This window comes from Sprattus sprattus, assembly GCF_963457725.1.
Source record: "Sprattus sprattus genome assembly, chromosome: 19".
NCBI classification, from domain to species: domain Eukaryota; kingdom Metazoa; phylum Chordata; class Actinopteri; order Clupeiformes; family Clupeidae; genus Sprattus; species Sprattus sprattus.
In genome coordinates, this window is record NC_137917.1 from 14,558,846 (window position 1) to 14,570,991 (window position 12,146).

The window sequence follows — 12,146 nt, forward strand, 5'->3', positions numbered from 1 at the left end:
TAAGGCAGACAAATGATCCCAGAACATGAAATTATTGTCATTAGTAGGCTATAATTTATATTTACCCATAGGCTAGATTTGTTATGTTGGCTATGTCATGGAATAGTCCATTCAAAGGTAAAATATTGTACCGTAATTAGGATAGTGAATATGTCAGGTGAATCTGCAGGTGAATATAGTTTACGTATATTTTTGCAAAATTAACATTCATATACCTAAATTGTCCTTCTAATATATTCAGAGGAATTGAAGAGGAAAAGACTTATAGGTGTCACAAATGCAATAGACCAACTTCACACCAAGGACCATATTGTGAGCTTGACACAAAGCAGCCAAGAAGCCAATGTACACAGACAAAGACATATCTGTTTAATACTACCAGGCAAATGTGTTGAATAGAAAACTAGTTGCCTGTAGCTCACGTATGCATTCATTTCTTCCATTTAAAAAAAAGTACAAGGACTGTTGAGTGGGCTCTGACACTAGAAATCTTCAGAACAAGGGCATTTGGAAAATGTTAGAACTACGGACTGCAAAAGGGTTGAAACATTTGGTATCATTAGAGCTTTGTGCCCTCACCTTGACTCGCGCTATACAGTACTTTTCCACATCTGCATTGTTCACTTGAGGAGCACTTAGGTACACACTTATCAAATCAACAGTTTCTTCCGCCTCTCTCTTTTTGACATTTTTGAAAGGTTGGATTTGCCTTGAGACAAGTGAAGTCGCAATTCAAACGCCCCAGGAGAGGAGGCAGTGAGATGGAAGGCATCCCCCAACCTCCAACCATAAGAGGAGGAGAGAAAAGACTTTGATGCAAAACTTTTAGCCTTGAGGCATACAACCTCGCCGCCGTGTGGTAAGAGCAAATCTTGTTATTCAAAGCAGCTTGGGCTTTGTGCAACAGCTTGTTGTTGTGTGAGGGGGAGAGGATTCGTAGGTGTTAACATGCTTGCTTTCTCTCTCTCTCTCTCTCTCTCTCTCTCTCTCTCTCTCTCTCTCTCTCTCTCTCTCTCTCTCTCTCTCTCTCTCCCCTTCCCTCCTTTTTACATCTACCTCTATCTCTTGTCCCTTTGATACACACACACATACACACACACACACACACACACACACACACACAAACACAGGATTCCGGTGGCTCCTTGGCATTAATCAGCTTGACACGATGATTACACACAAAGGACGGGGGGACATTCTATTGGGTAGTTACACATGCAAGGTGAGCCTGGGCCCGCTGAGTAATTACTGATGAACCGTGAGCTTGCAGGAAGGTAAGGACTCGGCCACGGGTCCCTGTGCCCTTCACTAATCAGGCCAAGCCCATGCGCTCACCCTCCCGGTCCCCTGGCCGCTAACGAGATTTCAGCGCCATTCGCCAGGAGACCTTGCGTGCCCACCCTATCAGAACTGTCATCTCGCCGTCCCACGGAAGGACTTCTCAAGGTTCTCCGTATGGAGGATTATGAGACTCACTCTCTCTCTCTTTTTTCATCTCTCTCTCTTTTTCTCTCTATCTCTCTCTCTCTCTCTTTATCTCTCTCTATCCCCCCACCAACACAAACACACATACACAGACACATTCTCTCTCTCTCTCTCTCTCTCTCTCTCTCTCTCTCTGTCTCATGTTCTTCAGTGCCCTGGTGAATCATCGAGTGAAAGGAATGCTTGGCTCCTTGGAGGGAGTCAAACACTGACTCTCTCTGTGGGGCTCAGGCCGTGGTAAACCGCCACCAAAGAAAAGAAAATACTTTTACATTCACAGAACTCTCTCGCTCTGTCTTTTTTTTCTTAAAATAACTGCAGAAGACTCAAACACCTTTGAGAAGCACCAGACAGGTGTTCCCTTTCTTTGACACAACTCATTTGGGAATTTATAACCATGGCATACAAACAAAAAATGATGTGCGATGTTTCCACTGTAAATGCACTTCTCCTGATCAAGAGTTTGAAATAAAGACTGCACATGACATGTGGAGCTGAAATGATCGAAAGGTCACAAATGTCACCAGGGTTTCTCAGTGGCTGGTTATAATTTATTGTCACAAGTCATAGCATTGCAATTGCATTTAGTTGTTGCAATATTGCATTTTTTTTATTTTCTATATCCTCTGTTTCTGTTTTTCTCACTGGAAAAACAACAATGGCAGGATGGTAACAGACAACATTTCCACTTAATTTGGCCCTCAGTTACGTGTTCATGTTCCGCCCGTAGCATAGTCAACAAGGGCAAAGGAGGAGGGTGCAGCAGATGTGCCCCCTCTCATGAAGACTACAGGCATGTGTCGCCCTTCTCCTTCACTGCTGACCTATAGCAAATCAAAACAGTCCATTGCTATGCGCAGCCTATCTGCTTCATGTACAAGCTACCCTCGCTTCCCTTTCGAGGAGTTCGCTAATATCAATTTGCAAAGTGACAGGATATCTAACCAGTCAAGTCTATGATTTGCTGTGCGGGGGTCTGGAGGAATGTGGGCTACGTCATGGCTTACACCTGCCTCACCAAGAAGGCTCCAGTACTGATTAATTTACTCCACCCCTCTAACCAAAGCCGCTTACAGCATGAGTGAAGCATACAGGACATCAGTATCTTGGCCGGCATGATCTGGGTGGTGTTTCCATTTTGCTCTACCAGCTGAGCCGCAGGAAAAACCAAACAGAGATTAAACAGAGTCCCGTGCATCAGGGTGAGAGGCACAGAACACTCCAGGACCAGAGCCACCCAGTGGGGCCAATCCTAGAGCGGCCCCCCTGGGCCAGGCCCAGCCATGTGTCCGGCTGTTTCTGGTTAATTGGATTGTTCCGCTGGTATCATGGTAATGCACTCCTGGGAACCCAGAGAGGCCATAAAACCCAGAAGGACGTGCAGAGGAAGGGGCGGTGCTCCCTTCAATAGCAGTCTTTTATGGGCGTATTAACCGTACATCTCAATTTAGGCATTGACTGTTGAGGCGATATATAGTGCAGGAGGATGAGAATATATAGTGAAGAGTCAGCCAATGTTGAATAGATCATATTCCCACAGGCACTGTATGTCTGAGCCATAAATGTTCCGGTTTTAAAAATAAAATGAGGATGTATGTGTACTAATATGGGGAGGGACAGGCGGGGGAATACCCATCCACATGAAATCCACATGAGCTGGATGAGCTGCCTGGATCCTTGCTGACGCCTCGATACATTTTCCATTCACTGTGAATTTCAAATGAGGTCGGAATCAAACAGGAGACTTCAGGATTCTGGGATACAGGACATGAAGTGATAAACTTGATCCTGTTTAAGCTCTTGCTCAGGCACATCGGAAAATTCTGGATCAGCCTGTGTAGCTCATGATGAACAATGAAAGAAAGCTCACGGAGGCCTGAAACACAGACTTTAAAAAACCTATGGCTAATTGGCAAAGAGTCTGCAGGTGCAAGCACCTGATGCAGGGAAGGACTGGAGTGGACGCATCTGACCTGACTAAGAGGGCTGAGAAGGCTGAGAGCACTGATCGGGTGCTACAGCAACCCCACTCAGGGGGACGCAGATTGGTGAGGGCCACTCAGGAGGACGGCCCGGTGACTGGAACAAGAGAGACGTCATCTTGGGTACTGGGCAGTGGAACCACCATGGCGCTGGGCAGCAGAACCTCCATAATGCTGACCAGCAGAACTTCCTTGGGACTGGCAGCAGTCCATGGTGCTGGGCAGCTGAGGCTAAGGTGCTGGGCAACAGACCTCATTAATAATTTCCCTAGAATGGTGACTCCTGGGATTATGTTTAGGAACGGGAACTGGAGACCCAAGGGTGAGCAAAGCCTCTGCACTGGTTGGCTGCAGCATCACTGGCCCCATTGTGACTGGAACTGGAGGTGGGTCTGTTGGTTGAGCTGATGGAGACGGTGACCCGGAGTGGTAGGATCAAGCCAGAGGCAACAGCCTGAAAACAAACCAGCTACCCCTGGAACCACCCTTAACCAGGACTTGGAAGTAAAAAGCGCTTCAAACAACCCACCACACCCACCGCATCAATGCACCCACTGACTGGCTCTTTTAAAACACTTCCTGTATTCAGGCAATCCCCATGACCTCCACCTGCCAGAAACATTGAAAGACTTACTACCATTAATTCAACCAGATGAATAAGGAGTAATTGCACATTTCAGAGCTATAGCCTGAGAGGCATCTAGGTGAAAAGGTGATTATTATCAAGAAGAATGATTATTAACACTGGTCTAAATAGGATTGGAACGGCAGTACATTGATTTTGATATGAATATTAAAGAAACCCCTGACAAGAATCCTTTATTGAGAGGAATGCAGCAGTGGGAGGACAAGAATGGCACAGTCCGCTAATGTAGGCTCTGGGTGACAACATAACAAGTCCTCCTCTTGGGCTCTCAGTTTCAATGTTCTTCTGATTAGTCTTCACTGCACACTAGCTCCCAAATTAAAGAACAGGCTTTGTGATGATCATGGTGCTGATTAACAGGGCTTTGCCCCCTCCTCTCGGGACCCACTCTTTAACTGGGTCCTCTTAGAGGCTTTGCTCCCACAGTGGGATGTAAATCAATGTTAGGTATGGCAGATTTAAATTTGATTGAAGTGTCTGTGATGATCCAACTAGGCATGTAAATGCCAGAATTACGATGAGACAAAGCACAGCCTGCTCTCAATATGCAAAACATGTAATGGCCTAAAATATATGTGGTGATCAACGTTCTACTGATTTCCATTTGGACGTGTCTGTACTGAAATATTCAGGTAATACAAAAGAGAAGGAACTGTGACACACAGCGTTGTGTGATCAAAGCTGAGATTGATAGGACTGACTCTCACTACATCAGGGCTGGCGATGCCTGATGCCTGTGTTGTTGATGAATGTGCATCGGTACCCTGATGGAAATGAATCAAGAGTGGCAAGGGGCCAGGCCAGACCGTTAGTCCGTCCTATCTGCACCTACAATAAAGGCATTATCCGGCCGTGTGTTCCAGTGACATTTCCTGTCCTGCTAGAAATGAATGCAGCTCAGTCAGGTAAGTGCTTTCCAGTGATCCTGAGAGCTTATCTTATTTCTCAACCGGCCCCCCCCCCCCCCCCCAATATAAAGGGTTGCCCCTGAAGTTTGACGCCAAGCAGGGTTTAGAGAGTTTTCTTGTTTAGTTGTGATTTTACTCAGTTGGTTCATTCAACAGCAGCAGTGATTATGCATCAGTGCATTGCTGGCAACAGCTGCAGTAACAGCAGTAGCAGCTAGATAACCAAGACCAAACTTACAACTATGCAATTTACATTAATACATCCTATTTACACCTCCTGGGAGGTTTCTGCCTGAAATGCATTTGTGCTTTGGAGTTATCAATCATGTCTCTACCTGCTGTTAGACATACTGCAGCATAGCATGTTATTATCCTCAGCTTGGTCACCGTCATGAGGCTGCCAAAGGTATTTCAGCCCAATGGGCAGCAAGCATTTCAGTCCATGCATTAAAGGTTATACATATTCAGTGATAACCTCAATTACCCAGGTATGTATTGCTTTACATATTTTCAGGATGTGAGAATATTTCTTTTTGAAAGGGTTGCAAAGGTTCACGTCGAAATAAAGTATCCTTATTTCAATGTGACAACTTTACTTTAAGGATTACTGCACCGCTCTCTCTCTCTCTCTCTCTCTCTCTTTCTTTCTCTCTCTCTCTTTCACTCTATTTCACTCTCTCTGTGTATGCCTGAGTGTGTGTGTGTGTGTATGTCTGAGTGTGTGTGTGTGTGTGTGTGTGTGTGTGTGTGTGTGTGTGTGTGTGTGTGTGTGTGTGTGTTCGGTGTGTGTGTGTGTGTGTGTGTGTGTGTGTGTGTGTGTGCATGAGTGAGTGTGTGCATGAATACCTGTCATTTTTTACAACAGGAATACGTTCACATTTCTCTCATCTACTGCAGTATATTAGAGATAACTTTACATTAATGTAGTCATGGGAAGAAGAACACATTACCCATATAAAATACAATTTATCTAAATGGAGTTTTTCCTTTTGGTTACAAAGGGCCTCTCATAGCAGCCAAGTTTCCATACATGAACTAGATTTATTCTCCCGTGTCAGTGAATGACAAGAGTGATATAGAAGAGCAAGTCATGAAGAGGGGAGAGGGCGATAAAAAGGACAGAAAGAGAGTGAATATTTGGATATCAGATGGTGATGAGATGGTGCACTGTCGGTGGTTCTTCCACGCAGACACATGCTGGTACACACACATTAACGAATGTAAAAAGTGACCTTTAGCAAATCACACTCCCATCCAGGGGCCTGTGACATCTGATAAAGCTCCATCCCTTCCCTGCTGCCCATCCCAAGGGCAGAAGAACACACGTAACAAGATTAGGAGCGATCCGGCACATAATAATTTACAGGGAGCCCTGCAGGAGCCCTGCTATTCAACAACACGCCGATGCAATCACAAGAGCAGGACTACAATGAGAGGGAGAGACAGAGAGAGAGAGAGAGAGAGAGAGAGAGAGAGAGAAAAAGACAGTGAAAGAGAGACAGAGGAAGAGAGAGAGAAAGACAGAGATAGGGAGAGAGGAAGAGAGAGTAGGAGAGAGAGGGAAAGTCTGAGAAAGAGAGACAGAGGATGAGATAGTGGGAGAGAGAGAGAGGAAGAGAGAGATAGAAAGACAGGGAAAGAGAGAGAAAGGAAGAGAGAGTAGGAGAGAGAGAAAGACAGAGACAGAGAGAGAGAGAGAAAGAGAGAGAGAGGAAGAGAGAGTAGGAGAGTATAGGAGAGAAAGGGAACATGAAGACAATGGGCCCCAGGGAGATAACGGGAAGCAGGGACAAGGAGCGAAGGAGTGCAAAGGAGACGGGGGAGGAAAAATGAATTAAAAGTAGATAAAGAATAGAAGAGAGAGGAGTGGAGTTGAGATAAAGAGCGTGAGAGTGATGAAGTCAAAGTGAGAGAAGAATGAGAGGAGAGATGCACACACACACACAGACACACACACACACACACACACACACAAAGACATACATACAAGAGTGAGAGAGTGATGTATTCAAAGAGAGAGAAGAATGAGAGGAGAGATACATACATTTGCACACACACACACACACACTCACACACAGACATAAGAGAGCGAGGGAGTGAGGTAGTCAAAGTATGATGAGAGAAAGATACACAGACCCACACACACACACACACACACACACACACACAAGAGCGAGGGAGTGAGGAAGTCAAAGTGACAGCAGTATGAGGAGAGAAAGATGTGGCAGAGGAAACTGAAAGGAAAGGGAAACTATATGTCTGAGGTCACGGTTTAAATAGACCGTTCCATCTCAAAAGAACCAGAACAGAAAGGGACAGAGAGAGAAAGAGAAGGGTGAAAAGGTTTCAGAGGCAGGAAAAAGTGTTAGAATCAACTCTTTGATTCACCAGAAGAGAGAGACACATTGAAGAAGCCTTGAGGGTTTCTGCTAAAATTATAATTCATAAAACATTGTATATAAACACAAGTAGGTAGATACAAATGTGAAAAATGAAAATGCTTCAAATTGAAGTTATTGACAAAAAGGGCTTCTGAATATCCTACAAAATGCCAATGCATTCTGTGCCTTTGGCACTAGAGGATTTTCTTTCTGAATTTACAGCTTTCAGGCCAGGAACTGTAAGCAGAGTAGTGAGGAAAGCATTCCTTTCAAGGCACACCATGGCAGTAGACCTAAGGCAACAAAAGCTACACGTTGTGCCTTCAAAAAGCTTACAGACTCAGTGTCTGTGGGGTTTTATGATTCCACTTCGGCAGCTTGTGTCAGGGTGACCTTGGTGGCACCTCTTTCTCTCCCTGTCCTATAGCTCTGTGAGACGGGTGGGTGGAAGTCACAGCATGACTGTGTGTTACGTGCCACCTATGGGTGCCATTTGCCGACTGCTGCACCTGCCAGGGCTTCGGTGGTACTCCACTGCAACGGTTCGTTCACATAGCGAATGCCGATGAAGTTGCCCAATCAGTTGGATGTCCAAAGAGCTCTGGACCCCCCACCCACACACACACACACCCCAGCCGTATCCCAGTTCACATCGACCTGCTAATGGACATCTCAGCATCCGCCTCCATTTTACCCCTACCTAGGCGCTGAGTGCCGGCCTGCATGGCTGATTAGGTGTGAAAGAGTCTTGAGTCTAGCTGAAGAAAGACCTATGGCATATGCTGCATGGGTTTGAGCTGCATTGACGGCATTGACTTTGATTGTCTTATTGGCATTAGAGTGGGTTGGGATCTGTGCAGAGGTACGAGGTGCAGATGGAGGTGATGCTGGATTAGTTTGTCTCCCACACACTAAAAATATAGTTTGATCTTTGTATTTCCTAGCCTCGCCACATCCAAACACAAACACACAAACACAAACATACACACAAACACACACATACACATCGTACTCCAACAAAAGCAAAAAAAGGGTTCATCTCTCAAGAAGGAGCTGAGGAGAAGCGGGAGCGACAACAAAGTCTTAGACGTGCACACACATCCGCCCCTGCCTAGACACACGCATGTACGCACGCACGCACGCACGCACGCACGCACGCACACACGCACACACAACATGCAGCTAACAGCTGGAGACAACACTTGAGAAGATGAGCTTTTCTCTTTCAGTAGAGTCCCACAGATGCACAAACACTGCACACACTCTCTGTCAGACACACACATGCAGTCACACAAACACTGCACACACTCTCTGTCAGACACACACATCATACACACAAACACTGCACACACTCTCTGTCAGACACACACACATGCGGACACACAAACACTGCACACACTCTCTGTCAGACACACACATGCAGTCACACAAACACTGCACACACTCTCTGTCAGACACACACATGCAGTCACACAAACACTGCACACACTCTCTGTCAGACACACACATCATACACACAAACACTGCAGGCTCTCTGTCAGACACACACACATGCGGACACACACACAACTCATTCAAAAGGCAACCAAACAATCACTGGCCTCTTTCATCTTCTCTTGTGCACACAAAGACAGATGATAGCATGCACATTCTCTCACTCACACACACACACACATGCACACACAAACACACACAAACACATACAAAGAAAACCCCACAAACACACTATTCTCTTCATATCTCTCTTTCTTTGTCCTACACACTCACACACATACACACACTCACACACGCACACACATACCGCCACATGAAAATAGATGCAGGCAATTTAATTTGCAGACTGAGGCAGTCTTTGTGCGGGTAAATTGAAAGCAGAGAGAAATCCATCACTGCTTTCATTAATGCGGACGATTTTCTGGGGATGTATGCATTCGCAACATGATTGCTGTCACAGTCTAGAAAATCCACTCAAATGCAGAGCTATCATGACTGTGTTCATGTTCTCAACGGATAGTGGAAGACAGAAAAAAGTTGTGTTAAGTACTTCATTTTTTCCTGCGTAATCATAATTCATACTAGTTCTGTTGGTACTTTTGTGGTTGTAAGATAGCTTTAGTTTCCATCCATTTAGCTTTCAAGATGACAAGTCAAGTTTGAAGTTGTCAGTAGTCTTCTAAGCGCACCTTCATTTTCTGATTTAGAAAATGTTCATCAAGTAAAGTGTTCTAAAAAATACTCTCATCAAAATCTCATTACGTCAAATGCAAATTAAATGACTTTCCAGGACGTGGTGTACATTGAGCACAAAAATGTCAGACAAAGAATTTCAAACAATTGTTCCCAAAGTTAGTGGATGCCAGTTTGAACACGCAATATGATATTGGGGTCAATTCAATTCCAACTAATTAGGATTAAGTTTCAGTTAAATTTTCATATTCCAAATTCAAAAAGAAGAATATTTCTCAAAATTCCCAGCCTGCTTATCAGTCTCATTCCTCTATTCAGTGGTGAAATGTGGAGACTGGCAGAGATCTGGGGCTGGCAATAAACACATTCTGTGGATAAGAGACCAACTCTGCAAGCTGTCTGTAGAGTGTGGGGTAACAACGGGCTAGAGGGAGTCTGGGCTACATGCAACACCAAACTCAACATAAAATAAATACAGAGGTGCGCATATGCTACACACACACACACACACAAACACACACACACACACACACAAACAGACAGAAAAATACCTAAATCCTAATACATAGACTCAAACAAACACAGTACACACCAACACCCACACACACACACACACCCCACACACACACACTCACAAACACAACACACACATACATACACACACACACACATTTAGCCATGTTGTTGGAGGCTGGGGCTGGGGAGAAAGTGAGTCACCTGCAGGGCCCTTCTCTGTTGCAGAGATCGATAAGAGCATATTCAGAGCACTGTGAGGCCAGTCTGGACTGACAGGCCTTCCGTTACAGCCACTGACACATCACCCATGGTGACACCTAATCTGTCATCTCACTCTCTCTCTCTCTCTCTCTTCTTCCCCTCCTTGCTCTCCTTCTTCACTCTCCTCTCTAGCTCTACCTCTCCACCCCGCCACTTGTTCTCCTCCCTCTCTCTCTTCCTCCCTTCCTCCACTCTCCTCCGTCTCCCGTCTCTCCATCACTCTCTCTATCTCACCTTCTGTCTGGCATTTTCCAGATAAAGGTCTCCCTCACAAATGATCTTTCTTTCCTGTTTTCTTTCTTCTGTTGTTTCACTACTATTCTAATCCCCTGACTTAAAAGAAAAACAATCCACTATGTCCCTTCATCATAAAGAGGCCCCTGGAGGGGAACAAGGAGGAGAGAACTGTGTAACCTCTAACTCTCGGTGAGAGAAATAAACAGCCTTTTATTTCCAATCTCTCTCTCTCTCTCTCTTTCTCTCTCTCTCTCTCTCTCTCTCTCTCTCTCTCTCTCTCTCTCTTTCTTTATGTGTGTCTCTGTCCCTTTCTCCCTCTCTCTCCACTAAAAAGAACTCTAAGAACTATGTTCTGAGTTTCTGTTTGCAAGTAGGTGAGTGGAGCGAAGGCAATGGTCGTGCTTCAGGTCTTTAGAGACACATTGGCATACACAGGAAGTTTGTGTAACTCAGGAGACCAGGTGATAAGGGCATGGGGGAAATGTGGCCGCACTTTTCTTTCCGTTTTATCACAAAATGCGCCATAAAAAAAGGTGATCGGCCCATCGGGAGAGCACTTCTAACAGCACTTACTTCATCTTCAGCAAAACAGAAATCAGCAACATAACTCAAGTGGAAAGTCTATCCTCTGAGTCACACTTACACACCAATAAATAAGTAGTCAGCAGACCAACAAACGACCAACCAAGCAAATAAATAAACAAAATAAATTGGCAAAGGTGGCAGTGCCAGTGGCAGAAACGGGAGTTGCTGCGTGATAAGGCCGAACCAGCTGCTGCCGCCGGCGCTCCCCCTTAGGGCAGCAGAGCAGAGAATCATAAACACACTTTCAACAGTAATCTCAACACAGGCTTTTTGGCCTTTGCCAGCACCCTTAGACAAACACCCGATCCTGGGCTTCATGTAGTTTTACTCTTCCCTTATAATGCACAGAGGACAGAAGAGGAGGAGAAGCAGGAGGAGGAAGAGGAAGAGGAGGAGGACGCAGGTGGATACAGACATATTCCAATTACCCACTCAAATGAGATGCACTCGCCTGTGGTGTCAATTAAAGGGCCTGTGTTTATTGGATGAGGCACAATCTTTTAGTGTCCTTAAATCATATGAAAGCTGTCTTTTTTCTGAGGTCTGCAGGAGTGAATATTACAGTGTATTCTAGACACTCCTTTACAATTCATTAACAACTAATTAAAAATACAATTAATGACATTAAACAACACGTTGTCCTACAGTTGACAAAGCCTGACTTTATAGTAAAAGTACTTGTAGGTGCAAAGCTACAGTTGTTGTCATGGTGTTAAAGTGCTCTTTATTCAGTAGCCTAACATTTCTCTCAAACGTGTTTCACAGTGGCAGACAGGCAGGGTAGACAGAAATAACAGCTGCTTCATCACCCTGCATTTAACTTTAAATTGCTATCATAGGGCTGTTATGACACCCTGTTTATGGGTTGCAAGACAGAGAACTAGCACACGTCTGTGTCACTCCTGCTCCAATGTGAAGACGGGTTATTTGGGCTGTGACTTGCTCAGTAGCTATGGTG

The 12,146-nt window shown here is 45.0% G+C and overlaps 1 protein-coding gene across 2 annotated transcripts in view; it reads right to left on the bottom strand.

Annotated features, from left to right (window-relative positions):
- ptprub (protein tyrosine phosphatase receptor type Ub) overlaps nt 1-12,146 on the bottom strand; it is a gene marked incomplete at both ends in the record, with an annotated part of 213,314 nt that overhangs the window by 112,865 nt on the left and 88,303 nt on the right. The window lies entirely within an intron of this gene.